This window comes from Triticum dicoccoides, chromosome 2A (assembly GCF_002162155.2).
Source record: "Triticum dicoccoides isolate Atlit2015 ecotype Zavitan chromosome 2A, WEW_v2.0, whole genome shotgun sequence".
Lineage (NCBI taxonomy): Eukaryota > Viridiplantae > Streptophyta > Magnoliopsida > Poales > Poaceae > Triticum > Triticum dicoccoides.
In genome coordinates this window covers 708,787,084-708,803,982 of record NC_041382.1, presented here as the reverse complement: position 1 = coordinate 708,803,982, position 16,899 = coordinate 708,787,084, and positions in this window count along the sequence as shown.

Below are 16,899 nucleotides of genomic sequence, written 5' to 3'. Positions count from 1 at the left end.
TATGGAAATGCCATAATAGGTACATGTGGTGGCTGTTTTGAGGAAGATATAAGGAGGTTTATGTGTGAAAGAGCATATCATATCACGGGGTTTGGATGCACCGGCAAAGTTTGCACCAACTCTCAATGTGAGAAAGGGCAATGCACGGTACCAAAGAGGCTAGCAAGGATGGAAGGGTGAGAGTGCGTATAATCCATGGACTCAACATTAGTCATAAATAACTCACATACTTATTGCAAAAATTTACAAGTCATCAAAAACCTCGGTACTACGCGCATGCTCCTAGGGGGATAGATTGGTAGGAAAAGACCATCGCTCGTCCCCGACCACCAATCATAAGGAAGACAATCAAATAACACCCCATGTTTCAAATTTGTTGCATAACGTTTACCATACGTGCATGTTACAGGACTTGCACACCTCAACACAAGTATTTCTCAATTTCAAAACTACTCAACTAGCACGACTTTTATATTATTACCTCCATCTCGAAACAATTATCAAGCATCAAACTTCTCTTAGTATTCAACACACTCATAAGAAAGTTTTATTATTAATCTTGCATACCAAGCATATAGGTTTTTAAGAAAATTACCACGCTATTAAGACTCTCAAAATAATCTAAGTGAAGCATGAGAGATCAATAGTTTCTATAGAACACATCCACCACCGTGCTCTAAAAGATATAAGTGAAGCACTAGAGCAAAATTATATAACTCAAAAGTTATAAGCGAAGCACATAGAGTATTCTAACAAATTCCAAATCATGTATGGCTCTCTCAAAAGGTGTGTACAGCAAGGATGATTGTGTTAAACTAAAAAGCAAAGACTCAAATAATACAAGACGCTCCAAGCAAAACACATATCATGTGGCGAATAAAAATATAGCTCCAAGTAAAGTTACCGATAGAAGTAGACGAAAGAGGGGATGCCTTCCGGGGCATCCCCAAGCTTTGGATTTTAGATGTCCTTAGATTATCTTGGGGGTTCCATGGGCATCCCCAAGCTTAGTATCTTGCCACTCCTTGTTCCATAATCCATCAAATCTTTACCCAAAACTTGAAAACTTCACAACACAAAACTTAAAGTAGAAAACTCGTGAGCTCCGTTAGCGAAAGAAAACAAAAGACCACTTCAAGGTACTGTAATGAACTCATTCTTTATTTATATAGGTGTTATACCTACTGTATTCCAACTTCTCTATGGTTCATAAACTATTTTACTAGCCATAGATTCATCAAAATAAGCAAACAACACACGAAAAACAGAATCTGTCAAAAACAGAACAGTCTGTAGTAATCTGTAGCTAGCGCAAGGTATGGAACCCCAAAAATTCTAAAATAAATTGATGGACATGACGAATTTATCTATTAAATCTGCAAAAAGAATTAACTAAATATCACTCTCCAAATAAAAATTGCAGCAGTTCTCGTGAGTGCTAAAGTTTCTATTTGTTACAGCAAGTTCAACAAGACTTTCCCCAAGTCTTCCCAACGGTTCTACGTGGCACAAACACTAATTAAACACAAAAATCACAACCAAAACACAGGATAGATAATTTATTTATTACTAAACAGGAGAAAAATGCAAGGAATAAAAATAAAATTGGGTTGCCTCCCAACAAGCGCTATCGTTTAACGCCCCTAGCTAGGCATAACAAGCAAGAATAGATCTAGGTATTGCCATCTTTGGTAGGCAATCCATAGGTGGCTCTCATAATAGATTCATAAGGTAATTTAATCTTTTTTCTAGGAAAGTGTTCCATGCCTTTGCTTAACGGAAATTGGAATCTAATATTTCCTTCCTTCATATCAATAATTGCACCAATCGTTCTAAGGAAAGGTCTACCAAGAATAATAGGACATGAGGGATTGCAATATATGTCAAGAAGAATAAAATCTACGGGCACATAATTCCTATTTGCAACAATAAGAACATCATTAATTCTTCCCATAGGTTTTTTAATAGTGGAATCCGCAAGGTGCAAGTTTAGAGAGCAATCATCAAAATCACGGAAACCTAACAGATCACACAAAGTCTTTGGAATCGTGGAAACACTAGCACCCAAATCACATAAAGCATAGCATTCATGATCTTTAATTTTAATTTTAATAGTTGGTTCCCACTCATCATAAAGTTTTCTAGGGATAGTAACTTCCAATTCAAGTTTTTCTTCATAAGATTGCATCAAGGCATCAACGATATGTTTAGTAAACGCTTTATTTTGACTATAAGCATGAGGAGAATTTAGCACGGATTGCAACAAGGAAATACAATCAATAAAAGAGCAATTTTCATATTTAAATTCCTCGAAATCCATAATAGTGGGTTTAGCAACATCTAGGGTTTTAATTTCTTCAATCCCACCTTTATCAATTTTAGCATCAAGATCAATAAATTCTGAATTCTTAGAACGCCTTCTAGGTAAAGGTGGATCATATTCAGTCCCATCATTATCAAGATTCATACTGCAAAACAAAGATTTAATAGGGGACACATCAATAACTTTTAGATCTTCATCATTATTTTCATAGGAACTAGAAGAACACGCTTTTATAAAGGCATCTTTCTTAGCACGCATCCTAGCGGTTATTTCTTTGCACTCATCAATGGAAATTCTCATGGATTTGAGAGACTCATTGATATCATGCTTAGGTGGAATAGATCTAAGTTTCAAAGAATCAACATCAAGAGCAATTCTATCAACGTTCCTAGCCAAATCATTAATCTTAAGCAATTTTTCTTCAATCATAGCATTAAAATTCTTTTGCGAAGTAATAAATTCTTTAATATTAGAATCAAAATCATAGGGCATCTTATTATAATTTCCATAAGAATTGTTGTAGGAATTACCATAATTATTAGAGGGATTACTAGGATAAGGTCTAGGATTAAAATTTCCTCTATACGCGTTGTTACCAAAATTGTTCCTACCAACAAAATTCACATCCATAGATTCATTATTATTCTCAATCAAAGTAGACAAGGGAATATCATTAGGATCAGAAGAAACACTCTTATTAGGAAATAATTTCATAAGTTCATCCATCTTTCCACTCAAAACATTAATTTCTTCTATCGCATGCACCTTTTTATTAGTAGATCTTTCAGTATGCCATTGAGAATAATTAACCATAATATTATCTAGGAGTTTAGTAGCTTCTACCAAAGTGATTTCCATAAAAGTGCCTCCCGCGGCCTAATCTAAAATATTTCTAGAAGCAAAATTCAATCCGGCATAAATTTTTTGTATAATCATCCACAAATTTAAACCATGAGTAGGGAAATTACATATCATTAATTTCATTCTCTCCCAAGCTTATGCAACATGTTCATGATCAAGTTGCTTAAAATTCATAATATCGTTTCTAAGAGAGATGATCTTAGCGGGAGGAAAATACTTAGAGATAAAAGCATCTTTGCACTTGTTCCATGAATCAATACTATTTTTAGGCAAAGACAAAAACCAAGCCTTAGCACGATCTATAAGGGAAAAAGGAAATAGCTTCAATTTAACAATATCATTATCCACATCTTTCTTATTTTGCATGTCACACAAATCAACGAGGCTATTTAGATGGGTAGCGGCATCTTCACTAGGAAGGTCGGAGAACGGATCTTTCATAACAAGATTCAGCAAAGCAACATTAATTTCATAAGATTCAGCATCAGTAAGAGGAGCAATCGGAGTACTAATAAAATCATTGTTGTTGCTATTAGTGAAGTCACACAATTTAGTATTATCTTGAGCCATCGTGACAAGCAAGCAAACTAACACACAAGCAAACAAAAAGCAAACGGGCAAAAGGAGGCAAATAGAGAAAGAGAGGGAGGATAGAGAGAGAGGGCAAATAAAACGACAAGGGAGAAGTGGGGGAGAGGAAAACGAGAGGCAAATGGCAAATAATGTAATGCGGGAGATAAGGGTATGTGATGGGTACTTGGTATGTTGACTTTTGCGAAGACCTCCCCGGCAACGGCGCCAGAAATCCTTCTTGCTACCTCTTTTAGCACTATGTTGGTTTTCCCCGAAGAGGAAGGGATGATGCAGCAAAGTACCGTAAGTATTTCCCTCAGTTTTTTAGAACCAAGGTATCAATCCAGTAGGAGGCTACGCGCAAGTCCCTCATACCTGCACAAAACAAATAAATCCTCGCAACCAACGCAAATAGGGGTTGTCAATCCCTATGAGGCCACTTACGAGAGTGAGATCTGATAGATATGATAAAGATAATATTTTTGGTATTTTTATGATAAAGATGTAAAGTAAAATAAAGGCAAAGTAAATAGCAAAGTAGTAGGAGAACAATATGATGAAGATAGACCCGGGGGCCATAGGTTTCACTAGTGGCTTCTCTCGAGAGCATAAGTATCCTACGGTGGGTGAACAAATTACTGTTGAGCAATTGACAGAATTGAGCATAATTATGAGAATATCTAGGCATGATCATGTATATAGGCATCACGTTCGAGACAAGTAGACCGACTCCTGCCTGCATCTACTACTATTACTCCACTCATCGACCGCTATCCAGCATGCATCTAGAGTATTAAGTTAAAAACAGAGTAACACCTTAAGCAAGATGACATGATGTAGATGGATAGACTCGTGCAATATGAAGAAAACCCCATCTTGTTATCCTCGATGGCAACAATACAATACGTGCCTTGCTGCCCTTACTGTCACTGGGAAAGGACACCGCAAGATTGAACCCAAAGCTAAGCACTTCTCCCATTGCGAGAAAGATCAATCTAGTAGGCCAAACCAAACTGATAATTCGAAGAGACTTGCAAAGATAACCAATCATACATAAAAGAATTCAGAGAAGATTCAAATATTGTTCATAGATAGACTTGATCATAAACCCACAATTCATTGGTCTCAACAAACACACCGCAAAAAGAAGATTACATCGAATAGATCTCCACAAGAGAGGGGGAGAACATTGTATTGAGATCCAAAAAGAGAGAAGAAGCCATCTAGCTACTAACTATGGACCCGAAGGTCTGAGATAAACTACTCACACTTCATCGGAAGGGCTATGGTGTTGATGAAGAAGCCCTCCGTGATCGATGCCCCCTCCGGCGGAGCTCCGGAACAGGCCCCAAGATGGGATCTCGTGGATACAGAAAGTTACAGCGGTGGAATTAGGGTTTTGGCTCCTGTTCTAATCGTTTGGGGGTACGTGGGTATATATAGGAGGAAGAAGTACGTCGGTGGAGCAACAAGGGGCCCACGAGGGTGGAGGGCGCGCTTGGGGGGGTAGGCGCACCCCCTACCTCGTGGCCTCCTGTTACGTGTCTTGATGTAGGGTCCAAGTCTCCTGAGTTGTATTCGATGAGAAAATCACGTTCCCGAAGGTTTCATTCCGTTTGGACTCCGTTTGATATTCCTTTTCTTCGAAACCCTAAAACATGAAAAAATAGCAATTCTGGGCTGGGCCTCCGGTTAATAGGTTAGTCCCAAAAATAATATAAAAGTGGATAATAAATCCCAATAATGTTTTAAAACAGTAGATAATATAGCATGGAGCAATCAAAAATTATAGATACGTTGGAGACGTATCAGTAGTAAGGGTATAGTAGTGAGTAGGGCCGAAGAGGTCCATGTGCAGCAGTTCGAAGGGTTGAGTCGTTGTCATGATTGTCTTCGAGGGATGCTTGGCCCTCGTCATCTTTCTAGCTTTGCAGGCACCGCATAAGTGATCCTTCTTGAACTTGATGCCCTCGATGCCTATGATGTGCTTCTTCTTTGCAAGAGTATGCAGGTTCCTCATGCCAGCATGCCCTAGCCTCTGATGCCAGAGCCAGCAGTCTGAAGCTTTTGCAAGAAGACATACGACAAGCTGTGGTCCTGCTGAGATCTACCATGTACAAATCATCTTTCCGATACCCTTCAAAGACTAGAGACTTGTCAGATTCCATTAGAACAAGGCAACGATATTTTCCAAATATCACAATCATGTTCAAATAGCAAAGCATTGAGACAGACATTAAGTTGAAACCAAGGGATTCAACAAGCATCACTTTGTCCATGTGTTGATCCTTTGAGATTGCAACTCTACCTAGACCCAATACCTTGCTTTTACCAGTATCAGCAAATGTGATGTGACTTTTGTCAGATGGACGTAGGGTTGAGTCCATGAGAAGACTTCGTTTGCCAGTCATGTGATTAGTACACCCACTATCAATAATCCATTCTGAAGTAGCTGGTGTCATACCCTATAGTGCAGTTAGGGGGATAGGCTTCACGAAGAGCATTGTGAAGCATAAACATTTGACGAGCAAGAGGATTATTAAAGCTTAGAACGATGTTAGGACTAATAGGACAAGTATCAAGCGACTCAGGAACAAAATACATAAGAAGACCATTTGGGCATTTGATCTTGCGCCCTACAAGATGTTTTAGGTCCCCAGCAATAGCTTCAGACGCATTTGATTTCTGGCTGAGACCTTTCCCTGCTAAATAGAGTTAAGCTTTCTTAGCCACCCACATCTTCAAGGGTGGCTTTGAAGCAATGAGTCTAAGTTCAGCATCTAAGAACTTTGGCTTTGGAGCCCTAGAAAATAGTCTTGCAGGTGGAGAATAGTACTCATAAGAATAAGCAGAGTAGTTCTGGGTCTTATGAACATGGCGGTTTGATGAAACACGCTCATATTCATAGGCCTAAGTATGGTTTCCCTACAAATTGTGTTAGTGTGACTCAGGTGAGTCCTCTGTCTGTATGAAGCTTTTGGACCATATGAAGCCTGTGGTCTGGGGTTTGTCTTCTTCCCTTGTGGTGTCATGACGACATTCACAGGAAGATTCTCCAGACACCTTTTCGGCACCCAGACTTTCTTCATAGGTGGCCCATTCATGCAGTTAGTACCAATATACCTGGCAAACACTTCACCATTCTGATTCTTATCAAAGGATTCATCAATGACGATGGGATTAGCACAAGTGAAGCCAGATAGGGTGGATGGATCCACTGAAGGTTCCTTTGCAGCAACCCATGTGGTTTTGGGGTACTGCTCAGGTTTCCAGTAAGAGCCATCTACATTCATTTTCCTTTCAAACCCAACACCCTCTTTCCTAGGGTTTTGGTTCAGAATCTGCCTTTTGAGGACATCACATAGTGTCTGATGCCCTTTGAGACTTTTGTACATCCCTGTTTCAAGCAATGTCTTCAACCTAGCATTTTCATCAGCAATAGCAGTGGCATCCTCAGCAAAGGGGTTAGTTTCCACATCAATAGTTGAAGATATTGCAACAGTAGCAGCAGTAGAACATTCAGCAACAAAAGTAGCGTTATCACGCTCAAGGCATTTAAGACATGGTGGTTCAAATCCTTCCTGAGCGGGACTGATCTGTTCAGCGTGAAGTGACTCGTTTTCCTTTTGAAGATCTTCATGAGCCGCTTTCAATTTCTCAAGTTCTTGCTTCCTTTGAAGATAATCGTAGGAAAGCTTTTCATGAGTTGTTGAGAGCGTTTCATGACGACTTTCAAGTTCCTCATACTTAACATGAAGATTTTTTATGTCTTCAATTAAGGACTGAGATCGAGTCATTTCAGCGACCAACAGGTCATCGCTTTTGTCTAAAAGTTTTTGAATATGTTCCATAGCTTTCTGTTGTTCAGTTGCAATTTTAGCAAGTGTTTTTTAGCTGGGTTTGGAATTACAATCAGAGTCATCTTCACTGGATGTTTGATAGTGAGTATTGCGTGAGTTTACCTTGGCACCGCGTGCCATGAAGCAATAGGTGGGAGCGGAGTTTTCCTTGTCATTAGCATCGGCGTCGGTGACGAAGTCATTGTCTTCAGTGTTGAAGATGGACTTGGCAACGTAAGTTGTAGCCAGACTTGCAACACCAGAATCGGACTCCTCCTCAGACTCCACCTCTGCCTCCTCAGAAGCAGACTCCTCCTCTGAATCCATTTCCTTGCCAACAAACGCACGTGCCTTGTCAGATGAGCTCTTCTTGTGTGACGAAGACTTTGAGGAAGACTTGGAAGAAGACTTTGAGTATTTCTTCTTCTTCTTGTCGTCAGAATCATATTCCTTGCTCTTCTTCTTCTTGTTGTTCTCATTGTCCCACTGCAGACATTCAGAGATGTAGTGACCAGGTTTCTTGCACTTGTGGCATGTTCTCTTCTTGTAGTCATGAGAAGAAGCTTCATCATTCCTTGAGCTGGATCGTGAAGACTTTCTGAAGCCTTTCTTCTTGGTGAATTTTTGGAACTTCTTCACAAGCATAGCAAGCTCCCTTCCAATGTCTTCAGGATCATCAGAACTACAGTCAGATTCTTCTTCAGATGAGGAAACAACTTTTGCCTTCAAGGCACGAGTTTGGCCATAGTTGGGACCGTAGATATCTCTTTTCTCAGAAAGCTAAAACTCATGTGTGTTGAGCCTTTCAAGTATGTCAGACGGATCGAGTCTCTTGAAGTCAGGGCATTCTTGAATCATCATGGCTAGGGTGTCAAATGAGCTGTCAAGTGATCTCAGGAGTGTCTCGACGATTTCATGCTTGGTGATCTCAGTAGCGCCGAGAGCTTGGAGCTCATTTGTGATGTCAGTGAGACGATCAAACGTGAGCTGAACATTCTCATTGTCGTTTCTCTTGAAGCGGTTGAAGAGGTTGCGAAGGACACTGATCCTTTGATCTCTCTGGGTTGAGACGCCTTCGTTGACCTTGGAGAGCCAGTCTCAGACTAGCTTAGATGTTTCCAGAGCACTCACACGGCCATACTGCCCTTTGGTTAGATGACCACAGATGATATTCTTGGCAGTGGAATCCAGTTGAATGAACTTCTTGACATCAGCAGTGGTGACACCTTCACCAGCCTTGGGGACGCCATTCTTGACGATGTACCAGAGGTCAACATCAATGGCTTCAAGATGCATGCGCATATTATTATTCCAGTAGGGATATTCAGTTCCATCGAAGACGGGGCACGCAGCGGAGACTTTGATTATCCCTACAGTCGACATAGCTAAAACTCCAGGTGGTTAAACCGAATCACACAGAACAAGGGAGTACCTTGCTCTGATACCAATTGAAAGTGCTAGTGATCGAGTAGAGGGGGGGTGAATAGGTGATTTTTATGAAAGTCTTCAAAACATGGAAGTTTCGAAGACAATCGATAAAAATGAACCTATTAACATGCAGCGGAAGGTAGACTACACTAAGCAAGCCATAGTCAAGTATTCAATGAAGTGAAGGCACAAAGACTAATAGCAGCTAGGTAGTATGGATCAGGATGGAAGACAATATGAAGCCAATCAGAACAAGCAGTGACACAGTGAAGACAAATAGATAATGCAAACAAGCACTAACTTCACAAGGACCAACTGTAAATAAAGAGATGGGAAGGATAGAACCAGTTGCTCGTTGAAGAAAATGATTTGTTGGACCAGTTCCAGTTGCTGTGACAACTGTACGTCTGGTTAGGGAGGCTGAGATTTAACTCAGAAGACCGTGTCTTCACCTTATTCCCCTTGAGCTAAGGACACCCAGTCCTCGCCCAGTCACTCTGGTAAGTCTTCAAGGGATACTTCCAAACCTTCACAGACTTCATTCACCGGCGATCCATAATGACTCTTGGAAGCTCAGAACGCGACGCCTAATCGGCTGGAGGATTCATAGTCCTCAAGTGTAACAAGTCTTCAGATCACGCAGACAGGAAGACTTCAGTGATGCCTAACACTCTTTGGCTCTGGGTGTTTAGGGCTTTGTCCTCGCAAGGATTTCTCTCTCAAAGGCTTCGAGGTGGGTTGCTCTCAAACGACAAAAGCTGTGCACTAACTCTGAGCAGCCAACCAATTTATGGTGTAGGGGGTGGGCTATTTATAGCCACTAGGCAACCCGACCTGATTTGTCCGAAATGACCCTGGGTCACTAAGGAACTAACATGTGTTCCAACGGTCAGATTTCAAACACACGCGACAACTTTACTTGGGCTGCAAGTAAAGCTGACTCATCCAGCTCTGGATAAGATTTGCTCTCATTGTCTTCGCTTGAAAACATAGGATTTTGGTTAAGCATCACTTCAGTCACTCTGACTTTGTTCATTGGGACCCCACTTAACAGTACGGTGGTTCCTATGACTCAACAAAGAAGAAAAGGAAACGACGAAACAACTAAGCCTTCGCGCTCCATAGTCTTCACGCGATGTCTTCTCATGTCATAGTCTTCAATGTGAATATCTTCACATACCACCTTTGTCTTCAATGTCTTCATACATTTTTAGGGGTCATCTCCGGTAGGAAAACCGAATCGATGAGGGACTACTACATGTGTTATCCTGCAATTCTCACAAACACATTAGTCCCTCAACCAGGTTTGTCATCAATACTCCAAAACCAACTAGGGGTGGCACTAGATGCACTTACACAGATTCACTCTGGCGAGCCGCGGTGGCTAACTCGGAAATATTCTAGAAATAAAATGGAGTAACAATTCTTCCTTCAATTTTTTTAGGTAGTTGAGACATTTCTTAAAGCATCTAATAGGCAATGTAGCAAGCTTGAATAATTTGTGCTAAAATAAATTTGTACAATATAATACATAGTCAATTAGTTGGTAATTTATTGAACCAAAACAAGAGTAAATTAGTTGCTAATTTAGTGAAACAAAATAGGAGAGATCGGCATAATTAAACACACTCACAACCCTTTTTTGATTCATGCCCTTAATCAATTTGCATATTTACTTTGCATGCAGAAAGAATAATGTCAATGAATAGTAGACTAACATATGAAGATGCGTTGATGCCGCGGTGAGGGAGCGAAAGGGGGATAGCAATAGAGTTCATCCCGCCGCACAATAGATCATTGGTTGCCCTCCAACCGTTGCGGCCATCATTGCCGCGTGCACTGCTGCCGAACAACCGTGGGCGTGATCCCTTGACGATGAACTACACCTTCCTCTTGCATCCCTTGTCATGCTTTTCAGTGTCTTCATATGTACTTCAGTGCATCAATCCTTCCTTACCTAAAAGAATGGCACAACCCCACTTATAGTGCAATGACAGCAACAACTCTGATGTGTCGACAACAATGTTTTTTATCACAGGAGATTTCATTTCGCAGCAGCTCATCTCAAACACAACAACCGCTATTCCTGGCAATAGCAACCCCTAAGACATTTAGCAGGAAATCATTTTCATCAAAAAAATATGGGTTCTTCAATAGGAAAACAAAGGATCTTCAGTAGGAAAAAGGTTTACCGGAACAAAGATGACTGAAAGTGAGAAGCGCTACAGCAGAACTGGTGAAGAACTGAAGATTGACATGGTGTTGTACTACTTGCTGAAGGAAATATGCCCTAGAGGCAATAATAAAGTTATTATTTATTTCCTTATATCATGATAAATGTTTATTATTCATGCTAGAATTGTATTAACCGGAAACATAATACTTGTGTGAATCCATAGACAAACAGGGTGTCACTAGTATGCCTCTACTTGACTAGCTCGTTGATCAAAGATGGTTATGTTTCCTAGCCATAGACATGAGTTTTCATTTGATTAACGGGATCACATCATTAGTAGAATGATGTGATTGACTTGACCCATTCTATTAGCTTAGCACTCGATCGTTTAGTATGTTGCTATTGCTTTCTTCATGACTTATACATGTTCCTATAACTATGAGATTATGCAACTTCCATTTACCGGAGGGACACTTTGTGTGCTACCAAACGTCACAACATAATTGGGTGATTATAAAGGTGCTCTATAGGTGTAACACCCCGGATGTAATTTACCTTATCTGTACTCCAACTCTTGACGTTTTCGGCCTAAGTTACTTTATTTACCTCGGGTTTGGGTTTTGTCTCCATGTGTTGTTGCCTTTGTCATGCATCTCATATCATGTCATCATGTGCATTGCATTTGCATACATGTTCGTCTCGACGAGTACATCATTTCATCTCATTGTATCATTTTCATTTAAGCTCATCTTGATGCCCGAAATGTTGTGGGAAGAGGGCTATGGTGAATTTGGCAGATCTGTTTCATCAAATGGCTTTTTGTCATTTTTTCCATGATTAATGTGTGCATGCTATGCTCCTGAGCTATACATATGTTTTGTTATATGCCATGCCATCTTTACAGAGGTGCTTGCCATGTATTTTTGTGATATGTGTGGTGACTACCACAAGCTTGCAAAGTAGCGTAATCGGTAATGCTGATTTCAGGGACTTAGAATTTCACTAAGTCCTTGTCCTGATTTTTTCGGTATGCCATATGTTCATGTTGTTTCCTAGTGATCCGTGCCTCTTTTGAGGATGATCAGTAAGGATGATTTGTTAACCTTGTGGTGATCTATCCATCCATGTCCTTGTTTGCATTTATGGAGAACCCTAGATTGAGTCAATTGAGCTCTACTTTTGCTATATAGTGAATCCTGGCAGATTGTTGACATGTTAGCGATTTTGCCAAGGATGTTGCTATTGATCCGTGCATGCTATGTTGTTGTTCTTGCCATGTCTAGCTTGTATGACATGTCTTCTTGATGGTTGTATGCTTAGTTTCTCATGCCATGCTCTTTAGTGAGTGCATCGAGCTCGTAAACATGCCTACTCGTTAACTGATTTGCATGCTCCAGTTTTTCACTAAGTCTGAGATCTGTTTATGTTTTTGCCATGTTCACATGCTTGCAATTGTATTTTATGATCCCTTTTGGCTCAAGGTAACTAAGGGACTTTTGGTAAGTGCTTTGAGTAGATTCATGCCATGCCTTGCTTTTCCATGTTAAGTTCCTGTAGCTTATATTTTTCATGCTTTAAAGTGTGCTTCCTGATGATAAATTCTAGACTTGTGTTAATTTCACCAAGTCTGAAACCTGTTATCATTTGCATTTTTGTCATGCTTGTTTGAACCTGTTAATGGATGAACTAGCCGTAGCGCAATGTTCATATTTTGTCAAGCTTTATGAGTGGATCCCTGCCATGTATTTTTTTTGCCATGTGTGAGTGTTGTAGCATATTTGTATTGACGCATTTAGATGGCTACTTGCTGATTATCGCAGACCGGTGCCATATTTGTTTTGCTTGCCATTTCCAAACCGTGCATCCGGTTCCAGTGATCTTTATATCGATTTCAACCAAAATCACCTCACCTTTCCAGTGGCACTCTTGGATTTCCAATTTGAGGCCAGGTTCATTCATTCCTTTGCAAATCTTGCATATGCATCGCATACCACATCTCGCATATCATACCATGTTTGCATCTTGTTGTTTGAGCATTGCACGTGGTTGATTGTGTTCCATTTGCTTGTTGTTCTTGTTTGGGTAGAGTCGGGAGACGAGTTCACAAACGAGGAGCCCGTTGAGTTCGCTTACGAGGATCAAGTCAACTCTGACAACTTTGCAGGCAAGATGATCATACCCTCGAAATCACTTCTATCTTTGCTTGCTAGATGCTCGCTCTTTTGCTATGCCTATGCTATGATACCTACCACTTGCTTATCATGCCTCCCAAATTTCCATGTCAAACCTCTAACCCACCATGTCCTAGCAAACCGTTGATTGGCTATGTTACTGCTTTGCTCAGCCCCTCTTATAGCGTTGCTAGTTGCAGGTGAAGATTGGAGATCGTTCCTTGTTGGAACATTGTTTATTATTGGGATATCACTATATTATCTTGTTATCTTAATGCATCTATATACTTGGTAAAGGGTGGAAGGCTCGGCCTTATGCCTAGTGTTTTGTTCCACTCTTGCCGCCCTAGTTTCCATCATATCGGTGTTATGTTCCCGGATTTTGCGTTCCTTGCGCGGTTGGGTTATAATGGGAACCCCTTGATAGTTCGCCTTGAATAAAACTCCTCTAGCAATTCCCAACCTTGGTTTTACCATTTTCCACCTAGCCTCTTTTTCCCTTGGGTTTCCGGAGCCCAAGGGTCATCTTTATTTAAACCCCCCTGGGCTAGTGCTCCTCCGAGTGTTGGTCCGACTGAGCTGCCTGCGGGGCCACCTCGGGGAAACTTGAGGGTTGGTTTTACTCGTAGATAGTCTCATCTGAGTGTGCCCTGAGAACGAGATATGTGCATCTCCTATCGGGATTTGTCGGCACATTCGGGCGGTGTTGCTGGACTTGTTTTACCATTGTCGAGGATGTCTTGTAAAACCGAGATGCCGAGTCTGATCGGAATGTCTTAAGAGAAGGAATATCCTTCGTTGACCGTGAGAGCTTGTGATGGGCTAAGTTGGGACTCCCCTGCAGGGATTTGAACTTTCGAAAGCCATGCCCGCGGTTATGGCAGATGGGAATTTGTTAATGTCCGGTTGTAGATAACATGAAACTTAACTTAACTAAAATGAATCAACCGCGTGTGTAACCGTGATGGTCTCTTCTCGGTGGAGTCCGGGAAGTGAACACGGTGTTGGAGTAATGCTTGACATAGTTTGTTCTAGGATCACTTCTTGATCATAGTTCTTCGTCCGCGCTTTGCCTCCTCTTCTCGCTCTCTTTTGCGAATAGGTTAGCCACCATATATGCTAGTCGCTTACTTCATCTCCACATCATACCTTTGCCTTACCTATAAGCTTAAATAGTCTTGATCGCGAGGGTGCGAGATTGCTGAGTCCCCGTGACTCACAGTTTACTTCTAAAACCAGATGCAGGGACCGATGATACCGTTCCAGACGATGCGCTTGAGCTCAAGTGGGAGTTCGATGAAGACTATCGCCGTTACTATGTGTCTTTCCCAGATGATCAGTAGTGGTGCCCAGTTGGGGCGATCGGGGATCGTGTCGCATGTGGGGGTTGATCTTTATTTTGGTACCATAGTCGGACCATGAGTGTATTGGATGATTGTAATGTTATTCATGTATTTGTGTGACGTGGCGAGTGTAAGCCAACTATGTATCCTTTCCCCTTTTATCTATTTACATGTGTTGTTGTGAAGATTACCTTACTTGCGATATTGCTTTCAATGCGGTTATGCATCTAAGTCGTGCTTCGACACGTAGGAGATATAGCCGCATCGAGGGCGTTACAAGTTGGTAATCAGAGCCTTCCCCGACCTTAGGAGCCCCCTGCTTGATCGAATCATTGGCGTTGTTGAGTCTAGAAAAATGTTTTGAGTCATTTAGGAATTATATATCGGAGAGTTTAGGGATTCTTTTTACTCCCCAGTCCCTTCATCGCTCTGGTGAGGCATCCTGACGTAGAGTTTTGACTCTTCTCTTCTCAAATTTTCACTAAATTTTTTTTAGGATCACGCGGGTATCTTGGAATCGTTCCGATCGATTTGTGACGAGAACATTGTTCTTGGTGCCTCCTGTCATTTAGGGGTTGTGGCAGTGTCCTGGGGAGTTGAGCTCCGAGGTTTTGTCATCACAATTTTATCGTTGATATTCTGGAATACCTGAGTTTCGCCGACATCGAAAATCTCTTTTATGCAGTTGTTGGTGAGATAACCTCGACGCCACCCAGTACTAGGGCGGGAGTTCGGGAGTATTGCCATAACTCGTATAACGGATGCTTTTTGAAGGTTGAGGTAGATGATTTCCGAAGTTTTTCTCGGTTATGTGTTGAAGGATGGATACAGCTAGATGTAGGATTTGCTAGATTTGGGTGAGATATTATGCTTCCCCTGTATCCCCAACACCTGATTGCATAACCGGAAAGGTTCGGGAGTTTCATAGGTGGGAATTCTTGTAGCTCTAGTTCTTCTTCCACGGATATTTGGTTTGGGATTGGGTAATCCTCCAAGTATTTGTTCTTGTTCCGTACCTTGTTGTTTTTCTTCTACCTCAATTCTAAGTGGCTTCTCAATTTATGGATATGTGACCATTTCAATTGGAATGCATTCATTCATTTTGTTCGGATGTGAAGACTTTATGTTGCAATTTCAATCTGTTTGATTCAGCCTCAATATTTGTTTGTCAATGTGCTAACGGATGTCAACCTCTTCAGGATGGCTCCTCCAACGCGCACGACTCCGAATCCTGATCCGCCACCACCACCTCCACCTCCGGAGGCATGGCAAGCTGTGATGGCCGCTACCAATGCAAACACACAGGTGATCATGCAACTTCTTCAAGAGCGCAACCAAGGGAACTAGGGTCATGGCAACAATCAGAATTAGTTTGGTACACTCAACCAGTTCCTTGCTAACGAGCCAAAGACCTTCGGCAATTGTGTTGAGGCAACAGACGCTGATGATTGGCTCGTAGACATATGCAAGCATTTCGAGTGCAGTAACGTCAGGCCTGAGGACTTTGTCAAGTTCGCTTCCGTCCAACTCAAATACCAAGCTGCAGAATGGTTTCAGCAGTACAAAGATTCCAGAGGAGGTCGTGTGATTACCTGGGATGAATTCTGTCAAGACTTCAAAGCTCATCATATTCCTCAGAGCGTGGTTGAAAGCAAGCATGAGGAATTCCGCAACCTGAAGCAAGGCTCTAGGTCTGTTTACGAGTACAACAAGATGTTTCAGAAGCTCGCCCATTTTGCTAAGCAAGACGTCCCTGATGAGAAGAGCATGATATACTAGTTCAGGGGTGGTCTCAGAGAAGAAATCCAGCTAGCTCTCGTCCTCTTTGAGCCCAAGAGGTACGATGAGTTTTACAACATGGCAATGAAGCAAGAGACTGCTCAACTGAAGTGCGATGCTTCCAAGAAGCGAGTCAGAGATGCAACTCCTTCCTCAACTCAAGTGGCTAAGCAGCAGAAATATTGGCTTCCTCCTCCTCCGTTCCGTCAGCCTTATCAGCAAAAGAGCAAAGGTGGCAGTGGATCTTCCCACCCACCCAACCCTGGCTTTTAGAACAAGACTTCGTCTCGAGCTCCAAGATCGAGTGCTCCGTATCACCGTCCGCTCTCGGAGGTCACGTGCAACAAGTGCCAACAGAAGGGTCACTATGCCAACAAATGCTTCAATCAGAGGCGTCTCCCTCCTC